Consider the following 14,559-nt stretch of genomic DNA (forward strand, 5'->3'; position numbering starts at 1 on the left):
ATCATAGGGGGGGCCTCCCAGGCCCCCCCCCCCCCCCCCCCCCCAGTCAGAGGGTGCTCAAAATAGCCCAGTACAGTAAGGGTTAAATCATTGGTCTGGAAACAATTATTTGCCCATTGATGCATATTGTATTACATTTCCACTAACGATGAATTTACATTGTAATGCAATTTTCACGTTTCCCAGGTTTATTTAGGAGAATAGAAGATTGATTTTGTTAAGTTGTTCGATAACATCACTCAATTCGATTTGATTGGAGATATATCTCTCTAAAGGCTATATAGTCTCAAACAAATCTACACCATTAAACTTCAAGCTCACTCACACATTATAATGCGACACTTTCGAAGCTACTTATTATTTCGAGTTCATGTATATACAAACGGCAACAGTTTCAATATAAAATGTAAGTTCTTCTCACTTAAATCATTGGTCTGGAAATTAACAATTATTTGCCCATTTTTGTATATTGTATAACATTTTCACTAACGATGAATTTACATTGTAATGCAATTTTCAAGTATCTTAGATTTATTTAGGAGAATAGAAGATTGATATTGTTTAAGTTGTTCGATAACATCACTAAATTTGATTTGATTGGAGATATATCTCAGTAAAGGCTATATAGTCTCAAACAAATCTACACCATTAAACTTCAAGCTCAATCACACATGATATATTGCGACACTTTCAAGGCTACTTATTATTTCAAGTTCATGTATATACAAACGGCAACAGCTTCAATATTAAATGAAGTTCTTCTCACTTAAATCATCGGTCTGGAAACAACAATATTTGCCCATTGTTGTATATTATACAACATTTTCCATAACGATGAATATACATAGTAATGTAATTTTCAGGAAGACCATACTTGTCACTTGTTATATTTGTTATATGATACTAAAGCAAATCGTTACGCTTATCGATATGATAATGTGAATAACGTGTCGAATAATAACATCATTACGTGCTATTATTAACCGGACTAGACATGTAAACAACAATTTAAACATGCATACACTTTTGCCAGCAAGCAAGTTTTTCAACAACGAATACAAAATGTGAACAACGTTTTACATTTTAGTCAGGACAGATTAGAAGATGCTTTAAAGCATGCCCTATAGTCAGGCGCGCCGGAAGCAGTTTGGGATTGGGGGGGGGCAAACATTCCAGGGGGCTCACATTCCAGGGGCAGTGACGTAATGAGAAAAAAAGTTCGGAAGGGGGGGGGGGCAGACGAAAAATCTGCATCACCACCAGTCTTACACGTTACATGCAGGTCCCGCGGAACGTTTTTCAAAGTGGAGTATTATCGATCAGGTAGAGCGTAAATTGGCGTGGGGTCCAGGGCATGAGCCTCGGCAGGGGTCAAGGGCTGAGCCCCCGGAAGCTCAGGGGTTTTAGGTATTTAATTACGGTCAGATGAGCATCCAGGGGCCCGCCTTAGGGCCCTTGGTGGGGTCCAGGGGGCAGAGCCCCCGGAAGCTCAGGGGTTTTAGGTATTTAATTAAGGTCAGATGAGCATCCAGGGGGCCGCCTCAGGGCCCTTGGTGGGGTCCAGGGGGCAGAGCCCCCAGAAGCTCAGGGGTTTTAGGTATTTAATTAAGGTCAGATGAGCATCCAGGGGGCCGCCTTAGGGCCCTTGGTGGGGTCCAGGGGCAAAGCCCCGAAGCTCAGGGGTTTGAGGTATTTAATTACGGTCAGATGAGCATCCAGGGGGCCGCCTTAGGGCCCGTGGTGGGGTCCAGGGGGCAAAGCCCCGGAAGCTCAGGGGTTTTAGGTATTTAATTAAGGTCAGATGAGCATCCAGGGGCCGCCTTAGGGCCCTTGGTGGGGTCCAGGGGGCAGAGCCCCCGGAAGCTCAGGGGATTTAGGTATTTAATTAAGGTCAGATGAGCATCCAGGGGGCCGCCTTAGGGCCCTTGGTGGGGTCCAGGGGCAAATCCCCGGAAGCTCAGGGGTTTTAGGTATTTAATTACGGTCAGATGAGCATCCAGGGGCCCGCCTTAGAGCCCTTGTTGGGGTCCAGGGGGCAGAGCCCCTGGAAGCTCGGGGTTTTAGGTATTTAAATACGGTCAGATGAGCATCCAGGGGCCCGCCTTAGGTCCCTTAGTGGGTCCGGGGGCAGAGCCCCCGTAAGCTCTGGGGTTTTAAGCATTTAATTACGGTCAGATGAGCATTTTTTATACCTTATTTGTGACATTGGCAGGTCACTTATTTTTTTCTCCGTCTTTCTTTCTTTTTCTCTTTAACATACTTTTTCAAAAAGAGGGGGGGGGGGCTCGAGCCCAGCCACTTTGCAGACCATGACATAAAGGCTTCTAAATAAGCGTATTTCGCCCGACTGTAATTTGGGAATTTCTTATTTTCCAACAAACGCATAAGAAGGTATGACTTACAAAAAAAATGGAGAAAAATGCCGGAAAATCATGTCACAACATCAACATTTGTATATCACTTGTTTCGAATAAGAAATACATCACCCCCCCCCATCAGTACGCCAACGTTCAGGGCTCATGTCTTCTCACCCCTATAACAAAAAACGGACACGCTTTCCCATTCTCGCACAATATGTCCACGATATGCGCGTATCGCTATTATAGAGACCTCCATTGATAAATACCGTATAGGTGGCATGCGCAATGTTTATGAAATTTAATTCCTGTGAACTTTCCTTTTTCTTTGAATGGAATTGTATATGTGATTTAATTCAGGTTTTTATTATTGTTACGTTCTTTTGGATTAAAAATACAAACCATGTTTACTCCTTTACTGTTTTTTTTTTTTTTTTTGGAGGGGGGGGGGGCGTTTTGGGGGGGCAAAAATGCGTTTTGCCCCCCACTTTTTTGACTGGGGGGGGCAACTGCCCCCCCTGCCCCCCCACTTCCGGCGCCTATGCCTATAGTTGACCTGTAACAGTTGTCTTCTAAAGTTTTCCATATATAAATTTAAAGGAGGTCAATAATCATTATGAAGGTTGACACATCAATATATATTGTGCATACATGTAACAATTTGAAAATATTTTTTCTTTGGGGGGGTGAGGGCGTGGGCAATTCAGAAAGGGACCGATAGGTGAAAATTGGGTACTATATACTACTAGCCCATGGACTGTGGCCTAAAATGGACGTTTACTAATATCCTTCAAAATGTACGAGTAAATATTGTAGAAATATGTATTCTGTTGGTATCACGTAAACACAGTTTACATTGTATGTGTACAAGATTAGGAGTTATAGAATAAGATCTGTGGTACAAAAATGAATATTCAGCTTGCTCTTTTAAAAAGTCCCTTCCTGCCTACTTACTAATATTTACCTAATATATTTACAACCCTTCGTAATGCACACTAGATACCGACAAAGTAAAATTGAAGTGTGAAAAAAAGTATATTGCTTGTAATTTGTATACTATAGTTTTGCTAAAGAATGTGATTTTGTAATACAACAAACCTGTGAGGGGGTAGCATAGAGCTATAATAAGACTTATCATATAGCTCTATGGGGATAGTCACTTCCGTCACCTCCTCCCCGTTCACTGGCGTACTGATGGGGGGACGAGTAACCCCCCCCCCCCCCCAATAAAATCAAACATGGATTATTTCTAATTTGATACCAGCAATTTAAAAATGCTGGTAAAATGGCGTTATGTTCCCCTGGAATCCTGGGGCTCTACCCCATGGACCCTTCCGAGGGCCCTAAGGCGGCCCCTAGATGCTCATCCGTCTGATCGTAATTTCATGCCTTAAAACCCTGAGATTCTGGGGGCGCCGCCCCCTAGGCCTCACTCCAAATTAGTGACCTGCCAGTATCACAAATAAACCTTATCAAAATGCTCATCTGACCGTAATTAAATGCCTAAAGAACTCCTGAGCTTCATGGGCTCCGCCCATGACTCCCGCCGGGGCTTTGCCCCTGGACCCCACGCCAATTTAAGCTTTTTGCTTCGCTCGCTTTGCTCTACCTGATCGTAAATACTTGAGCCCCCCCCCCCCCCATATGGAAACGTTTGCTTGTATTTGTCTCATAAAAAAAGTTGATCACAAACTGACTCCCACACGGTGTTGAGTGCTCAGGGGTCACAGGCCGCTGGCTTCATCGGGCAGGTAGTTCCATTATGTGAATGGGTAAATTAACTATTACAAAATGAGGGGACACATTACATTGTACAATAGGGACACACATTGTTTTTATTGTGCAGAACATACTCTTTTATTAACTTATTTATTGCATGAAACTATAAAACCAAAATGCATTTTGTATTCTAACAATTGGAGTACAAAGAATAATAACAGGTGAATGAAATGCATAAACACCACAAACACCTGGGGAGGAAGCATTCATAAATTTGAATACATATAGTTGATAAACGACTCCGATGAAACCATAAAACCAAAATGAAATTTGTGTTCTGGCAACTGGAGAACAAAGAATGATAGCAGGTTAATGAAATGCTTCAACAGCAACACAAACACCTGGGAAGCTAGGAAGCATCCATAAATTTGAATAATTTAGTTGATAAACGACTCCGCATATGGACGTTTGTTGGAGCAGAAAGCAGTGGATTCTTAACAACACGAACCCATTTAACAGAATGTCGGAACGTAAATTAAAGTCGGCGCGGTTGGAAAATGCATCTTTCTACCCTGCGACTTTAATGGTACGATCCAGTAAATTAAAACAATAAAATGGCTCTTATTTTAAAATTACTCATTAAATAAAAACCAAAACTTCAGTGATATCGGAAAAATATGTTAAATCTTACTAATAGTTAAAAAAAGGATGTATAAACATTGTGAAAGTGTCGCATTTTACGATAAAAGACGCCGATTTAGCGAAGATGACGTCATTAGTGCGCTTGCATCAGGGAATTCAAGGTCAAAAGGTCAATTCAGACACTGATAATTCATTGGTCGAGCCTTTTTGTTTCCTCTATTCCGACAAAATTATACAATCAATCAAAACAAGTTTAATACCAGAAGAAAGCTAACGATTAGTATTTTCATTAACCGCCTGCCCCAAAGTTGCTTGACCACAGTGAAACGAGTGAGAGCTTGCGAGAGCGGCCAAAGTGTGATTGAAACTCGCTATTTGCTCTTCTCCAACGCAAAAAGAGACGACATTGTGCTGGATAAATGTATTTTTTTCCGACAAAAGTACAGAATTCCGGGCGCCCCAATGCTGGAAAAGAACGCACATTTTAGAAAACTTGACTTTTTCATGGAAAAATGCTTATTTGTTCTATGCACGCAAGTCAGATCTAGCGGAGGATACAACGTTTCCATATGCCCACACACACCCCTCTTGCTCACTATGTACCCTGGTCCCTCGCATTTCGTCCTTCCCCCCCCCCCCCTCCCCTGGTCATGAAAAGAAATCGCCGCCCCTGATTAAGATTGTAGAAGCCCTAATTGATTGGAGAGCCAGCCAGCTAGCCAGCCAGCCAGCACCCCCGGAAATTTTCCAGGGGGGGGGGGGCACAGCACCCCCTGCAATTTGTTTTCGTATGATATATTTAATGTATATCATTATATGCTTCGTTTACAAAATTGTCACACAGCCGTCAGCCACAAATGAAGATTAGAAAGAAAAAAAATTAACGTTTCTTTCACTAAATCCTATGAAATGTATCCCTCGAAGAGAATTTTTTTTTAATAAAAAAAAAAAAAAAATCCTAATTGGGGACCCCAAAATGACAGACCTCCCCCCCCCCCCCCACCTCCCAATACCGATGGACAAAATTTTCAAATTATTCGACACACACAAACAAAAATGCCCTATCCCCCCCCCCCCCCCCCCCCTCTGCCTATTCAGTGGCTGGCTAAGTCGTTGCGAAATTTTTGGGACCAAAAAAAAATGTCCTCTTACCCCCCCCCCCCCCCCCCTCTGCTTATTCAGTAGCTAAGTCGTTGCGAAATTTTTGGGACCAAAAAAAAAATGTCCTCTTACCCCCCCCCCCCCCCCCCCCCCCCCCCCCCCCCCCCCCCCCCCCCCCTCTGCTTATTCAGTGGCTGGCTTAGTCGTTGCGAAATTTTTGGGAAATAATTTCGCAGTATGTATATCTCAGCGGCCCCGGTGAAAAAATCGTTCCCAGGGCCCTGTATTATTACTCATATCTGTTCATCGCCTCTATAAGGCTATTTGAATAAACAAAAGCTTTAATTGTTAGGCTTCCGGGAATAAGTTTCAATTGATGTTTAGACATTTCTGTTTGCACCCAGTAGACCCGCTGGTTCGAGGACAAAAGAAAATTCTGACTTTTCCAATAACAAGATCAATTGATTGCTGGTCGCTACTGAATAATAAACTGGTTTTCAAGTGGTAAAACTGGTCTATAGAATTCTTTACAAAAAAATTCTATAGAATTCTATAATACTATATTCTATAAAACTGGTCTATAGAATTCTTTACAAAAAAAATTCTATAGAATCTTTTTTTCAGTAATAATTTACTGGGTGAAAAGTCAATAGTTTTTTCACAGCAATAAACATCATAGTCGTGGTTAATTTTTGTACGTGGCACTACGTGGCAATGACATATCAGATAGTTTCATTAACACCAGGTTTACAATTTTAAAGAAAATTTAATTTAAATCCTTGACCATGATCTCTCATTCTTTCTCTCTCACTCTATTTCTCTCTATCTTTCTCTTTCTCTCTCTCTCTCTCTTTCTTACAATACAATTCAGAAAATGCATGTGCCCTTTTGACCCCCCCCCCCCTCAGTGGCGTAGACAGGTTCGTACACCTGGGGGGATGACTCAGGGGCGGATCTAGCTTTTTGCTAAGGGGGTTGACCAAAATAATGACGATGCGGAGCATCGTCCACGAGCCGCAAAGCGGCGAGCCGATTTTTTTGGGGGGGGTGTTTATTTGAACCCCGTAAGTGTGGTTTTCCTGGCATCTATTAACAGAATGGAGACCATAAAAAGCAGTGCGTGATAACGTCTTTTTAAATCAAGTAACAGTTAAATACACAGTTATATCCAGAGTTATCATGTGTTTGGTTAAGTTACCAGACGAGTTGAATATCTTCTCACAATATTTGCACTTGAAAGGGTTTCTCTCCAGCGTGCGTTCTTTTTTCTTTCTTTTTTTTTTTTTTTTTTCTTTTCTTTTTTTTCCCCTTTTTTTTTGGTTTGTTTTTTGGGCCGCCCTAGGGGGGGTTTAAACCCCCTAACCCCCCCCCCCCGTAGATCCGCGCCTGTTTAATCTTGTGGTTATCTTGTGGTTTCCAAACCACAAGATAACCACAAAATACTTGTAAGATTTTCTTTTTTTTTACCGTCTGAATTGGCTTTCACCGTGTGAATGCGGCTAATAACAATAAACACAATAATGATGAGGATTATTATTATCATCATCATAATTATTATTATTATTAATATTATAATTGTTATCATTATTATTATTACTATTATTATCATCATTATGACTTATTAAGTAAGCAAATATCATTCCCCAAACCTGGGGGGATGATTGTACATGCCATTCCGCTCATCCCCCCCCCCCCCGTTTTCTACGCCCCTGCCCCCCCCCCCCCCTCCCCTCGGAGCTTCGTCACTGACTCTTATTCCGGACCGTAAGTCTTACAATTTAACACGTTTAAATGTACAGGTAACCTTGCACAAGTCGAAACCTCTTAGGACCACATAAATATATTAGACTAATAAGAGGTAAACAACATATGTTTTGCATTATCTGGTTGAAAAAGTTGTATCAATTTATTCAAGGTTAACTACAAAACAGATGTGTAGTATAAATTAGGAATAGGTTAAAGATGACCCCCCCCCCTCTAAAAATAAAAACAAGAGCCGTATGTAGACAAACCCCCCAAAATGTATAGACTCCTTATGAAAAAAAATTAGTGTGGAGCCCCGAACATATGCAGGATCCCAGACTATCTTGTTCATAGGCGGTCATGATTATAATTCTTTAGGGTTTGTATATGTTGAGGGCCCACGTTCAAATTTCAAAATTGTTGGGTTTAGAGCTCAATGTGGGGGCCATCTGTATGAGAATCTTGTTTTTAGAAGTCCTACATGACACCGGCCGCTTATAATCTCGAGCCGCGGATTCAAAGTTAAACGTTATGAACAGCCCCTGCGGTCATCACTCTTTAGTGACAAATTTGAAAAAGGGCACAATAGTTTGGATGTCTTACGGTAGGGCCGCTTCACAACTCTTAATTTTGCCCTTCATTTGGATTCAGCTCATACCAAATCGCTTGTGTTTGTATTTGAACTCATGTTGGTAGTAATCATGGACAGGGGCGGCAATCCTTGGCCCGATAGGGGGACACGTCACCCAGGAAATTTAGAAAGATAGCTAGAAAGAATATAGCGGAAAGAACGCACATATTGGGCTTAGGGATTTTCTAGAATGCATAATTTCAGCATTCAACATTGCAAAATCTCGCTTGGTCGCTACGCCCCGGCCCTCGCCCGATAACACAAAACTATGACGCTCCCGGCCGTGATTTATCCATGGTTGGTGTAAAAGATCTTTTTTCCCTTTCATTTCTATTTACCTAATTGTGTGCTATCACAATCATGATTGTTTCATTTTCCCTTTAAAGCAGGCGCGTAGCTAGGGGCGGTAGGGGCAGTAAGAGGACATAGGACGAAAAAGGAGCAGACAAAGAAACATTTTTGAAAATTCTGACAAGTCGAGAACAGTTCCACGAATCGTCTTCTTTCTCTAATAATTTAATGAAATGTCAAAACTTCCGCGCATCGCTCGGGAGGGGGGGGGGCAACTGAATTCAGACAAGGATTGGGAGTCAAGAATGGTAAAACGAATCATCTTCTTTCTCTAATAATTTAATGAAACGTCAAAGCTTCCACGCTTCCACGGGGAAACTGCATTCAAACAAGGATTAAGAGTCACGAATCGTCTTCTTTCTCTAATAACTTAATGAAACGTCAAAGCTTACGCGCTACGCGCGGGCAGGGGGAAACTGAATTCAGACAAGGATTAAGAGTCGAGAATGGTACAAAGAATCGTCTCCTTTCTCTTATAATTTAATGAAACGTCAAAGCTTCCGCGCTTCGCGCGGGAGTGGGGCGGGAGGGGGGGGGGCGGGATTCAATTCAGACAAGGATTAAGAGTCGAGAACGGAACAACGAATCATCTTCTTTCTCTAATAATTAAATGAAACGTTAAGCTTACGTGCAAAGCGCAGGAGGGGGGCTGAATTCAGTCAAGTAATAAGAGTCGAGAATGGTACAACAAATCTTCTTTCTTTGATAATTAATGAAAGGGCAAAGCTTCCGCGCTTCGCGCGGGCGGGAGGAAACTGAATTCAGACAAGGATTAAGAGTCGAGAATGGTATACAACGAATCGTCTTCTTTCTCTGATATTTAATGAAACGTCAAAGCTTCCACGCTTCGCGCGAGAGGGGGGTGGGGGAAACTGCATTCAAACATGGATTAAGAGTCACGAATCGTCTTCTTTCTCTAATAATTTAATGAAATGTCAAAGCTTCCACGCTTCGCGCGAGAGGGGGGGGGGGGGGAACTGCCTTCAAACAAGGATTAAGAGTCGAGAATGTTACAACGAATCGTCTTCTTTCTCTAATAATTTAATGAAACGTCAAAGGGGGTAAACTGAAATCAGACAAGGAATACGAATCCAGAATTGTACAACAAATCGTCTTTTTTCTCTAATAATTAATGAAAGGTCAAAGCTTCGCGCGTAATGGGGGGGGGAGGCGGGGGGCGGGACAGCGAGCTGCCCGAATATGAGTTTTCGATATCTTTTCTCGTTTATTTTGGTGATAAATAACACTTTCACAAAATACATATTACGCTCAAATTGTTGCTCGCTCGCTTCGCTCACTAGCCGAATTGTGAAACCAGAAAATTACTTTTTCGGGCAAGAGGCTATAACCCCCCCCCCCCCCCCCCGCCCCCAGAGATAAAAATGTCAAAAATTGTAACCGGTATGGTGCTTCTAAAATGACCTTGAAAAAACGGTCTGCGCAATTTTCAAATTTCCGGCCCCCCCTATAGGAAAATCCTGGATCCGCGCCTGAGGGGGGGGGGGGGATTTACCCCCCCCCCCCTGCGTACGCTCCTGCCTCGGCGACAGAAATGGCACTATTCCTGCCATCTCGATCCATAATTTCAACTAGAACCTCTCAGTGCATAGTATATTTGTTTACTAATACTAAAGTTCTATGACAATTTTGCCCTCATCTATCAAATGCAAGGATGTTAGTACATTGAAACCTATTATTGATAACAGATGCTTTGAAATGTTGTTCCACGTACAAAATGTACATGTATACATTAACTGTGTAATATACTCGATCCCTAAACTTAAATCCAATCGGTCATTCAAACTTTCGCCATTCTGTTTGTTATTTTTGAACTTATTACAAGAGTTGGGTTGCCTGGCGTTATAAAGATCATGACTTTGATTCCTTTTTCCCCTTTCTCTTCCTCTCTTTCCTTTGCATTTATTGCACCCTCTTTTTTTTCTCGTTTTTGAGCCCTAGTTTCAGTTCATATTGGACATGATTGTGTTGGGGCACTGGTGACTAAATAAAACGTAACTAAAAAGTCAGAGTAATAATTAATTTGATTGATTCTTTCCTCCTACTTAGATTGTACACGTGGCAGATTTATATTTTCAAAAATAAAAAGGCATCTTGTGGCAGTGGCAATCAATTTACATGCACAAATTTCCCGATCAGTATCACACAACCCACTCCAATGGTATACGGCCTGTACGGTTTGGTAAGCTTTTCAGAAAGTGGCATTATGACGGCTTCACAGCCGGGCTACACAGTCCGACGGGGAGCAGAAAAACAACAACCATACAACGGTGGCGTTTAAAGGCAGGCTTTACTACTTCAGCCAGAAGGGATTAGACCACCCAGCGAGCCAGCGAGGTCACTGTGACAGGTGGCTATCTCATTAACTCAGCTCTCATTTAACATAAGAAAAAGAGGATCATGGGGGACCAACAGGCACCGTTCGGGGAAGTTTTCTATATAGAGGGAGCAAGTAGCTACAAGTAGGACAGTGTGCCTTTAATATCAGTCAGGGGCGGCGATTTCTTTTCATGACCGGGGGGGGGGGGGGGGGGACGAAATGCGAGGAACGAGGGAAGAGTGACGTAATGAGCAAAAAAGTTTTTTTTTGGGGGGGGGGGGGAGAAAAAAATCCGCATCATCACCGCTCTTACATGTTACATGCAGGCCCCACGGAACGTTTTTCAAGGTGGGAGTGGGGGGGGGGGGCTAAAGTATTTGCGATCAGATAGAGCAAAGCAAGTGGGCCCTAAATTGGCGTGGGGTCCAGGGGCGGGAGCCCCATGAAGCTCAGAGTTTTTAGGCTTTAATAAGGGTCAGATGAGCATATTTTGATACCTTATTTGTGACACTTGCATGCAGGTCACTAATCGGAGTGGGGTCCGGGGGGCGAAGCCCCCAGAAGCTCAGCGGTTGTAGGCATTAAATTACGATCAGATGAGCATCTAGGAGCCGCCTTAGGGCCCTGGTCGGGTCTAAGGGTGGAGCCCCCGGAAGCTCAGGGTATTAGGCTTTTGAATATGGTCAGATATGAGCATCAGTGGCCCACCGAGGGCCCTGGTGGGGTCCAGGGGGCGGAGCCCCCGGAAGCTCAGGTGTTTTAGGCATTTAATTGTGGTCAGCTGAGCAACCGGGCCCGTCTTAGGGCCCTTGGTGAGGTATAGGGGCAGCAACATTTGTAAATTAGTCACTGGTATCGAATTAGAAAATGAGTTTTATCGGGAGGGGGGGGGGGGGGGGGACTGCCCCAAGCCCGAGTGAGTGAGCATAATTAATGAGAGGGGTGAAGGTGACGAAAGTGATTACCCCCTCATAGGTTTTGAAGTTTTGTTGTATAACAGAATTATATTCCTTAGCAAAACTATAGTATGAAACAAACAATGTACTGTTTTCACACTTCACTTTTCACTCTTGGGTCCTCCAAAGCCTAATAGTGTGTTACAATCTTTATAGTCAGTATTTGCTGTACATTATTTTTTTGCACTTTTTCAAATTTTCTGGGGGGGGGGGGGGACGATCCCCCCTACAAAAATCGAGGGGGACGTGTCCCCCCCCCCCCCGTCCTCCCCGGGATCGCCGCCTCTGATATCAGTAAAAGTATAATGAAACCTGAATCTCATGAACAGTATTAAGGCCCGGTCACACAGCCCTCCACGGGCGTATCGCGGCCGAATCACGGCCAAAAATTTCTGCCCGTGAAGCAGACGACGCTGGACGCTTTGAGGTCGCGATAAAGACGCGATACAGCCGTACTTTACCCGTCGTTACACGCGGTAAGAAATTCACACGCGGTTGGCCGCGCGAAAAAGTTTTGGGCTGCCCAAAAATTTAGACCGCGGGTAATCGCGGGCGGTACACACGCGGTAAAGACGCGGTACAGACGCGGAACGAACGTGCTAGGACGTGCTACGGCCGCGGTTAAGACGTGGTTACACGCGGAATTGGACGCGAAATTTTAGCGGGTAATCGCGGGTGGAGCACGGTCATAGCACGTTTGTTCCGCGTCTGTACCGCGTTGTTATCACGTGCACTAGCGTGTGTACCGCGTGTAAGCGTGGTAGGCCGCGGTACCGCCGCGCTTCACCCGCGATAAGGACGCGGAACAGTCGCCGGCGTCTGTTCCGCGGGCATACCACGGGTAAACCGCGGGTAAGCCAATTTTGCACATTTTCCACCACGGGCAACCGCGGACGAAAAAAAAAATCGCGAAATTTTACCCGCGATACAGACGCGAAAGGCTGTGTGACCGGGCCTTTAGGGAGTAAAAAGAACATGTTTAGGGTACACTTACATCTTCTTCAACAAAAGGTCGCTGGTACTGTATGGCAAGTGAAAAATTGTACTGGAACCCGCTGACGATGTATTGTGTTTTGATAATTTCCAAATCCGGAGTTGCAGGTGCAGCAGATCGGAGATAGACAATGATATTTAGGAGATACCTGGAAAGGAACGTTAAAATAATTCCAAAAAACGGTAAACAGGCGCGTACGTACAACTCCAAGCTCGAGAAAAAAAAAGCCAAGCCCGATGATTGGCCCAAAAGATGATTCGTCATATCGTTCATACTCGACGTCACAATTTGTATGCCTTAAGTTGTTTTATTATTGTTGTTGCTGTGGTAAGGCATGTGGGCATGTGATACTACTAGAAGTAGTTCCGATTTATAATTTCAAAAGGTAGCGGAGGTCATGCTTTAATTTTTGAGTTGGTTGCCTTTACCACACGAACTAACACATCTTGTTTATTTGCAAGAGTTTATCATAATACACAATAGTTAAGAGGGATTTATTTTTCATTTTTTAGCGAACACCCCTAAATCGAAGGGGTGTCCAGAAAACGGTACGTTTAACCTCAAAATAGAGAGAGAGAGAGAGAGGGGGGGGGGGGGGGACGAGAGAGGGGGAGAGAGGGAGATTCAAGATTCAAGATTGTTTATTTCTTTCCACTTGCATAAAAAAACATTTCATTCAGTAACAGTAGTAACAAGTTCATCGTAAACTAGCATAAAAACATTAACAATGAAACAGTTATAAAGACTTTAACAAATGTGGAAAAAGAGGTGGTCTGTTTAAAAAAGCACAGCTTGTTAAAACACAGATCACCTTTACAGAAACAACATATTTTTTAAAAGAAGTAGGTTATATTACAGGGGGAGGGGGACTAATACTAATCTAGTTTACCTATACAGACTATAAATAAATATCAGATATACACTAATTTACAAAATATGGTAGACTAAAAAGAAAACAGAATAAAGATAATGAAAAGAAAGAAATAGGGGAAGGAGGATAATGTACAACACGGGGGGGGGGGGGGGACAATGCTATTCAGTTACCTATATTGAATACTAATAAAAATCAGATCTATTCACTGTAGGTGTACAGTAGATGAAATTTCAGCTTACGTTTTGAAAACAGAAGAGCTTACAGACTGCCTAATAGAACAGTCTAAAGAGTTCCAATACTTTGGTCCAGTATGTGCAAATGTATTAATCCTAAGCTGAGTTCTAGCTGATGATACATGGTATAAGGCAGCCTGCCTAGTAAGGAGTATTTGTGTATTTGGTTATTCTTTACAAAAATAGATGCTATTGACATGGGAGCTTCACCCTTCTCCAACTGATACATAAGATATCCCAGATATAGAAATATAAATCATATATCTTTTACCTTCAGCATTTTATTTTCGTAAAATAGCTTGTCAGTGTGAGCACGCCAATCAGCTGCCGAAATAATTCTCACTGCTCTCTTTTGAATGAGCAGAATTTTATTTAAGTAGGATTTGGCTGAGGCACCCCAGGCTAGCACACCATAATTTAAGTATGGCAAAATTAAGGAACAGTACAACATGCTAAGTACTTTTCTTGGGAGAAAGAGAAAGAGGGGAGAGAGAAAGAGAGAGAGCGAGAGAGAGAGAGAGAGAGAGAGAAGAGAAGAAAGGGACATAGAGACAGAGACAGTGAGAAATAACGAGAGACACTGATAGAGAGAGAGAGGGGGGAAGGGGAAGATATATGAG

This window comes from Strongylocentrotus purpuratus, unplaced genomic scaffold, assembly GCF_000002235.5.
Source record: "Strongylocentrotus purpuratus isolate Spur 01 unplaced genomic scaffold, Spur_5.0 spur5_scaffold_21, whole genome shotgun sequence".
Classification (NCBI taxonomy): domain Eukaryota; kingdom Metazoa; phylum Echinodermata; class Echinoidea; order Camarodonta; family Strongylocentrotidae; genus Strongylocentrotus; species Strongylocentrotus purpuratus.